This window comes from Sinocyclocheilus anshuiensis, unplaced genomic scaffold, assembly GCF_001515605.1.
Source record: "Sinocyclocheilus anshuiensis isolate Anshui unplaced genomic scaffold, SAMN03320099.WGS_v1.1 scaffold807, whole genome shotgun sequence".
NCBI lineage: Eukaryota > Metazoa > Chordata > Actinopteri > Cypriniformes > Cyprinidae > Sinocyclocheilus > Sinocyclocheilus anshuiensis.
Window position 1 is genome coordinate 1,035,029 of NW_015551077.1, and position 9,304 is coordinate 1,044,332.

The 9,304-nt window shown below is 32.4% G+C and overlaps 1 protein-coding gene across 1 annotated transcript in view; it reads right to left on the reverse strand.

Moving 5' to 3' along the window:
* Window positions 1-2,524, reverse strand: part of LOC107662463 (genetic suppressor element 1-like) — a 53,837-nt gene extending 51,313 nt beyond the window's left edge. The window contains exon 1 of the mRNA XM_016452502.1: window positions 2,404-2,524. The gene's annotated coding sequence lies outside the window, so the exon portion shown is untranslated. The remainder of the gene's footprint in view (window positions 1-2,403) is intronic.
* Between the last annotated feature and the right edge of the window lie 6,780 nt (window positions 2,525-9,304).

Below are 9,304 nucleotides of genomic sequence, written 5' to 3' on the forward strand. Positions count from 1 at the left end.
ACACACACCCACACACACACACACACACACACACACACACACACACACACACACACACACACACACACACTTGGCACAAGGGTTTTCATATTATATAATCCATCCTCAACACCCTGTTAATCAATCACAAAACCAGAGATGATCAAAAAAACACTACTCCAGCCTTGAATCTCACAATAAAGTGCATATTTTTTTGTAAATAAATTAAAATGTAATTTAAAACCCCTTTTTTTTTTTTACTTATTTAAAAATAAAAGTATTATAATTATAATCCACAAAAAATAATGACAAATTGGTTATGTTCTTCTACTGTACTGTATTACCCAACCATGACGTTTCAAGAAATGCTAAATACATAAAATGCCTTTATACATTTTTTTAACAATTTGTAAATAAAAATATTCTAATTATTTTTCAAAACATTATGCACAAATAATCTCAAATTGTTTATGTTCCTCTGTTTTAAGATACTTTGGATGAAAAAGACTTATAAAAAATAACTAAATAATATAATTTTAAATGCACATAATATAATATAATATAATATAATATAATAATTTTAAATGCACACATTTACACCTGTTTGTTTGCCCAGCCATGACTGATAAATCACCTTTATCCATTCATAATCATTTTAAAATAAAAATATAATATTATTTTTCCAAATATTATGCAAAACAAATGATAAATGTTCCTCTAATGTAAATCAGTTTGGATAAATATGATTGCTAAATGCATAAATATAATATTTTTAAATGCACATTTTACACCTGTTTGTGTGCCCAACCATGATTGATTAAAAATAATAATAATAATAATTCACGCTTTATACATAAAATACATTTATGTATCATAACCTACAACACTCAGAGGCTTAAAAAGGTCAAAGAACAAAAGACTGCCTGGTCAAATCAGAATTCAAGAATGTAAATATCCGTTATCGAGCTGGTCATAAGCAAATAAGAGTCTAATGGAGTCAGATGGTCAATGAGGAGTTTCTGCAACCCCCACCTCCATCCCCACCCAAGATACACTCACAACAAACCATTAGAGTATACTGGACCATCGTACCAGCTCATATTTATTGTAAAAACATGTATAGGCTACTTACATTGCACTTTGGCATTTACAAACGGTGATATTAGGAGTTTTTCCATTCGATTTGCTGTCACTTCAATTGCAATTGTTACCGACTTAATGAAGCCTTAATCTGTGCCTTTTGAGCATGTAATTACAGTAACTTCTCATAACTACTCCTTCTCATAACATCCAACTCATCCAGTCTTTCCAGTTTAACCCAAACTACAACTCGCATTTCAGTTTCGCACCTAATCAAATAAAACCTCAGCCGTTAGTTATTTAAAAATGATCTTTTGAAGTCAGTGCGACAGGATAATGCAAACTCACATTCTGCCAGTAAGTATATCTAGACTGGTTGCTGAGTACATATGACTTTCCACAGTACACTGACATTTATTTGACCACGCAAAAAGCCAGAAGAGGAAACAAGAAACTTCACATGTGTAAAACAGACAGGATGTGACCAAACCAACAGTTTCTATGGTTTAACAAAATGGGTTTTGCCATTTTGGCCAATACTGATATTTACAAAGTTGGACGGCCAGTATCAGATGCACACAGAATACTTATTTTACCCAAATTCATAAAATACTTATTAATTGACAAGGCTGTCTGTAAATCTCAAATTGACTAAAAATTGGCAGAATAATCAGTCTAGTCAATATATTGACCTAGTTTTTATATCTTGCAGTAAACTCTATAACATTAATAAATGTAACCAATATTGCAGCGATACTTCGCTGTAAGTTCTCTCTACATTTTATGAGCTCAGGCCCGTCATGAAGCATTTTTTCTGGAGAAATTCACATCAAATATTGTGTTAATAACCTAATTTAAACAAGCTCCAGAAGGGAGGTCTGAGACAGATGGAAAATTAACCTTGAGGTGACAGAATATCAGAAGGTCATCTAACTCAGCATGACTCCCCAAACACTTACTCGCAGCCTGAAAATCCGACATTTTACTCAGAGACGATTGTTAAACAGTTTTGAATATGAATGAGTCCCGATAGAAAGCCAAAGGTCACGTCAAGCATATCATTTCTAATAACAAAGCCAATAAAATCATTATCTTTCACGGAAGACGACAGTATTCCAGGCTCAAATAGAACAACTGTAATATAGTTAAAGTAAGAAAACAAAAATGATAAATAATAAGCTAATTGTACACTTGCAGGATGGACGACGAATGACTGAGAATGAAAACAAAGCGCCCCACATCACGCAGTTTTCCGGCAAGCGATGAGCTCGTAACAAACGCAGCCGAAAGCCGAGCACACTTCAGCCCGAGCCTCTTCATCACAGCCCGCGTGCGAGAACTCACCTTAAAACAGAAGAAAAGCGTGTTTCTCACGTATTTAGAGCTGGAGTAAATCCATGGCGGTGCTCCGGCGGCAGCGCGGCGGTCGAGAGCGCTGAGTGAGCCGCAGTGGAGTGAGTGAAGGCGGCGCTTAGAGACTCAGCAGCACCTGCTCCGCTGATCCGCCCCGGAGGCAGAGCCACAGTCAAGGGTGACGGACCTCCTACTGACGGGGGTCATGTCACGCCGAGCGAGACAGATAGCGCTCTGTGTGTGTGTGTGTGTGTGTGTGTGTGTGTGTGTGTGTGTGTTCTCGAAGGAATGCTGCATGTAAATGTACATTCACAAACAAACATCTCTGCGCTATAGGCTGCTATAGGCTATTCTTCTATATACGGTTCGCCGCCGTTTAATTTTATTCATAGTGTTGCAAAAAAAAAAGTTATTACAAACAAATTACAAAATCATCAAACATTTAAATAATCACCTTTTATTCAAATTTTATTTTAGGATGAAAAAACTATTAGGGATTCTAAGGGAAAATGCAATAATGTTAAGCTTTTTTCACTTCCGGAGGCGTGGTTATTATCGCCTCACTCGATTAATTCGCGATTAATGATCATGACTGGAGACTGTTTACTGAGAGATTAGTGCGATATTTATTCGTAATCGATTCACAGCATTAATTTAAAAATATTATAACATAACATAATATAATAAAAGATTATATGTGTGTGTATTTATAATACAGTGTGTGTGTGTGTATATACACACACACGCACACACAAATAATAATTTAAATACTTAAAATAAACCATTTAATTAAAATCTAAAGTAAAATATAATTTAAATAATTTTAAAACATATAGTTTAATTACATAATATAATGTAATTAAATAATTTAAATAATTAACAAAATTATATATATAAATCTAATAATTTTTATATATTTATATCAAATTTTATGAAATAATGATTTAAAAGATATAATCTGATATACAACATAAATATAAAATATAACTTAAATATATATATATAACTTGTTCTTCAAATATAACATAAAAAAACATACAAACATAATAAATAATAGCCCACCAAAATTAATTAGAGTAGGCTATACAAGATTTGCTACCACAATAAATGCAAAAAACATCCAGTATATGCTCAAAATTCTTGTCTGTAACATAAATATTACACATTTACATTATATAAGAATAATATTTCTAACAAAGATTATATTTAAAGACTTAGATTCATGGATCTTAAACAATAGAATCCTATATGAAAAAAAACAAGCTCACTCTACAGTAAATAATGCAGTTATATATGCAAAATAAATGAAGATGTAAAAATGATGATGCAAGTCTGTATTCCATAGTGTGTGTGGTGTGTGTGTGTGGTGTGTGTGTGTGTGTGTGTGTGTGTGTGTGTGTGTGTGTGTGTGTGTGTGGAACTGACATGATTTATCTCTACTCAGCTGGAACACAATCTCCCAGCATCCCACAATGCATTTATGCACCTCACTGCTTTGACCTTGGTGCTCACCAAAAAGCTCAGATCACACACATTATAAACACACACACACACACACACACACACACACACACACACAAACACACACACAATACTGAACATATTCACAATTACAATATATCCACAAAATCTTGGCCTTACACCTTCTGTTTATAATATACATATATTGTTACATATATGAGTGGCCCTGTGGAAAAAATAAACACACTTTACACACTCTCGCTAGTTTAGTTAATTAATCAGCTAATGCTCTTTAAAGGAATAGTTTACCCAAAAATATAAATGTACTGGAAATGTACTCACCCTCGGGCCATCCGAGATAAATATGAGTTTGTTTCTTCATCAGAATAGATTTGGTGAAATTTAGCATTCCATCAGTTGCTCACCAGTGGATCCTCTGCAGTGAATGGGTGCCGTCAGAATGAGAGTCCAAACAGCTGATAAAAACATCACAGTAATCCACAAGTAATCCACACCACTCCAGTCCATCAGTTAATGCCTTGTGAAACCAAAAGTTGTGTGTTTGTAACAACAAACAAATCCATCATTAAGATGTTTCAACTTTAAACTGTTGCTTCTGGCTAATAAATGATCAGTACATTAAATGCAACTTTTAAAAACCTAAATACACAGTGTGATCAAGATTTTATTTTCAAGTTTTAATGTAAACTTCATTTAGCAAAAAGAAAAAGTTGAAATCAGTTGCAACTTGTATGGAATATGGATTAAGAATATGGATGATTGCGGAGTTATAGCATAATGTAAAACCAGCATCGCAGAACCTGAAATATGAGTAACAGGACCAGCAATAGTATCTATCAGCAATGTATCTATTGGAAGAAAAACTTTAAGTTTTTTTTTGTTTTTTTTTACTTTAACTTTAGGTAAGAAAGTTTATACAAATATTTTTAGAGGAATTGGAATTTAACTGGAAAACAATGTGTAATTATTGGTTTGATTGAGTTGTAAGAGTTAAAATAAAAAGAAATAGACTTATTTTAATTTATTTCTTGCTGAAAAAGACTGCAAGAAAGTATCTGTTTGTACCACAATTTTCCTGTTTTGAAAATTTGCTGGTTTAAAAAGGAAATAATATAGAACTGTTTTTTATCATAATTTCTTAACTAATTTAAGCGATTTTACTATTCTGTCTGTCTGTCTGTCAGATGTGGTCAGATGAGATCTAATGGGTTTGATAAGGTCTGAGGAGGTCTGTACAGTGTATCTGTCTATCTAAACCCTTAATGCTAACTATATGACTAATGTGAAGAAGAAAAAAGCCTGACTTCATGCTTTAAAACTATTTTAAACTTTCAGGCAAAGCTTTATCAAGTCAACATCAAAGTTTTTTCGGTTCCAGTTGATATTTATAATATCAGATGTTCCAAATTTATCCACCATCTTAAAATCTCTTTGACTAAATAAATAAAAATGTCACTGCAACACTTCATGTAATTTTTGTGCTTAAAGTCTTATGTCAAAGTGAAACCTTTTCTTTTTTTTTTTTACATTGTCTCTCATTTTAGCTTCATTATACTTATTTTGACACATTTGACATTGATTTTGGGCATATTGCTTTTTAGAGCCATTCACACTTAAAAGGTTCAGTTCAAACAGCTTCCTCTTCATTTCTGATAATATGTGCTGTTGTATTTTTGAACACATCACGTTTGCATAAATAATTCACCTCATGCCTTTATTCTTCCGACAATGGGTTTGCTGTTTAAATCTATACATCTATACGTTGGCCTGCAGCATTTTGCTTCATTGAAAGTTTGACATAATCAGACTTGCTGTTGATATTATTGTCCTGTCCACAACATCTGCTAAAATGCATGCTTGGGTATTGCATGTAAATATGAACAATAAGTAAACACATAACCATTTTTTCTACTTTACGATCCAAATGCTGTAATCAGGCCTCAAAAGATATGTCTGAATGAGTGAAAGTCACTCCCCATTATCATATATTATCATTAAATATTATCATACCATTAAGAAATAAATTAGGAAATAAAATAAAAAACTGCAATACATTTAAATATATAAATTATAAAATAAATAAAATTATGTTCATATGAATAAAAATAAAATATGAAAATAAATATCAATATAAATTGAATACAATTATAAATAAAAATAAAATATAAAATGCAAATATAAATAAAAATAAATGTGACTATTGACCCTAACCCTAACATAGAAATAAAGTATTTTTATATTTTAAATTAATTAAATAACAATTTTTTTAATTTTATGTGAAAATTAAGCAGAATTGATGCTGTCATGTATTTTTACATTTTGAAGGTTTGGTCCTACGACCTAACGATCTACGCATAAGATCATAAACACATTTTTGATAAGATTATGCATGCATGCATGAAAAAAAGCACTGCTCCTCCACCTGTGCACAATGTGTGTAATATGATTTAACATACACACATTAATATATCAAGACAAGCACAGGGTCATTTCCATTTCCTATCCTCCCTTCATCTCTCTTCTTTCCATTCATATCTCTCTTTTAATAATCTATTCTGTGCAAATGGTTCATGGCCCGCAGTGCCTTCCCTCTCATCCTCTCCTCTGCCTTTTTTCCCTCCGTTCTCTAGCCCTCCACTCACCTCCTCTCCCTTGTTGAGTAATTATTGAGAAAGTAGCATGTGTCTGACACGGTCGCTGTGGCAACGGCGGTCAGGAACCCGGTCGTGAGCCCATTCAGCGAGAGAGAGAGAGAGAGAGAGAGAGAGAGAGAGAGAACAGCAGGATGTCAGGATATCCACTGCGCCCTGAGAGAAGATCACACACACACACACACACACACACAGTATTTCCCAGTCCTCTCTCACACACACATAAACACCCTCACAAACGCATGTAAAAATGCATGCAGCTGCAGCAACCACATGCATATTTATTTACTTATGATTAGGGATGTAACGATTCACTCAACTCACGATTCGATTCACGGTTTCGATTTCACGATTCGATTTAATTCACGGTTATTTTATTTTTTTTTACAAAATGAGATTTAAGACAAATTATAAATGAAATGTGTCCTTTTATTATTGCTTGGACAAAATGCTGCACGTTTCTTTGTGAAATTGAAATATAACACTATAATAATATACTAATATAGCACTTGCATATTATTGCTCTTTTGTTGGTTTTGATTGCTTCTATTGTCCTCATTTGAAAGTCGCTTTGGATAAAAGCGTCTGCTACATAACAAAATTTAAATATAGGCTAATGTAAATAACAAAACTAAATAGAAATTTTAAAACAAGCCTGAAATCAAATAAGTAACATTGTGCTCTTTTCATTTAAAATTAGAAGAAACCACTGCATTTTAATCATGATCCAAACAAAGATGCTGCATGCATGCAACATGAACAGTTTTTAATCCAAATTAGATTGTATAATTTCGAAATTTGAAGCAAAAACAGAATGGTTTGACTTCAGTTTTGTGAAACTATACATAAAATATCTGCATGAAACAGCTCTTTTCATTTAAAATTAGAAGAAACCACTGCATTTTAATCATGATCCAAACAAAGATGCTGCATGCATGCAACATGAACAGTTTTTAATCCAAATTAGATTGTATAATTTCGAAATTTGAAGCAAAAACAGAATGGTTTGACTTCAGTTTTGTGAAACTATACATAAAAATATCTGCATGAAACAGAAACAGCAGACGAGCTGAACGAGACGCAGATTCACTCTCTGCCAGCAGGTGGCGCTTAAAGCATTTCCTGGTTTCGGCTGTAAACAAAGCAGCGCTGCTCTTATGAACTTTAATATGCATTATACAGAGGCAAGATGAAAAGATTAATACCATCTAAACTTTTCTAAAGTCAGTAAGTTCCTCTCAGACATGCATTCATATAAACTCCTACCCCTAAATGAATCGCGATTTGTTTAGCATCTCAACCGATTTAAATCGTCACATATTTGAATCGATTTTCAACCGGCTCGCGGTTAATCATTACATCCCTACTTATGATTACATTTTTCAGTTGAAAGACTTGTGAAATATTAAGATTAGTGAATATAATATAACTATGGAAGCTTGTTTCTGCCATGGGATAAAAAAAAAATGGTAATTGTGACTTTATATTTTTGGAATTATACGTTTCTCACAATTCTGTCATTTTTCTCACAATTCGGACCTTTTACCTTGCAATCCTGACCTTATATCTCACAATTTTGACAAATTCTAAAAATCGCAAGAAAAAAGACAGAATTGTCAGATGTTAACTCACAATTGCGAGAAATAAAATCACAATTCTGAGAAGAAAAGCTGAAATTGTGAAATATAAAGTCAGAATTGTGAGAAATAAATTCAGAATTGTGAGGGAAAAAGTAAGATTTGTGAGATACAAAGTCACAATTAGTTTTTTATATTTTTTATTCAGTGGCGAAAAAACTAAATTGTGAAATGTAAATTAACAATAATAATAAAAAGTCAGAATTCTGAATTTATATCATATTTTTTTCTCAGAATTGCAAGAAAATTAGACCGAATTTTGAGATAAAAACTCGCAATTACCTTTTAAATTTTTTTTATCCCATATTGGAAACAAGCTTCTACAAGAAACCACAAAAGAAAATACAAACAAAATATTTTTTTTATATGATTATTATTAATATTATTATAAAAATAAATATTATTTATATTTAATTTTGTTTGGTTTAAAACTTGAAATGTCAGTAAATGGAACTAAACAAAATACACATCTATTCAAGATAAATTCTCTGAAAAGGAATCTTACTATTATATACTGTATGCAATTTTACTTCTTAGGATGTTTTAAAAATGTTTTGATATTGATTACAATACTGTTTATGATTAAAAATAGGATTGTACCACTGTATTTTAATTGACTGTATCATAATTGGTTTAAAAAAAAAAACAGTCTTTAGTATATCGCTAACCACGTGACACAAAGTCAATAAAAGCGATAAACATGACATGTGATGAGCGTCAAAAACCTTATGTTATAAAACCATCTGACTTCATGCTTAAAAACACTCTTTTGTAGCCCCGCCCATACTGTAATCTTATTGGTCTAAAATGCTGTCAGTTATAACTGCTCATTAAGCATCAATTATCTTCTGATTGGCTGTGATTGCGTCACATCACACATCAGTTGTGTATTTTCTCCTCCTCAAAAATCCCATGATTGTGATCCCATGGCAACATCTAAAGGACTAAAACTACAGCAAAGCGCTGCCGTTTGAATCATTTATAGCGACGCATTATTTAACAGCTGTTGGTTGAAGTTTTTGTGACCCAAAGTGAGGCATTGCCAGAAGGAAAATGATGAAATAGCTTTATGTAGATGTGTTTTAATAGTAGTAACAGCATCAGTGATGGTGCATTGTGTGG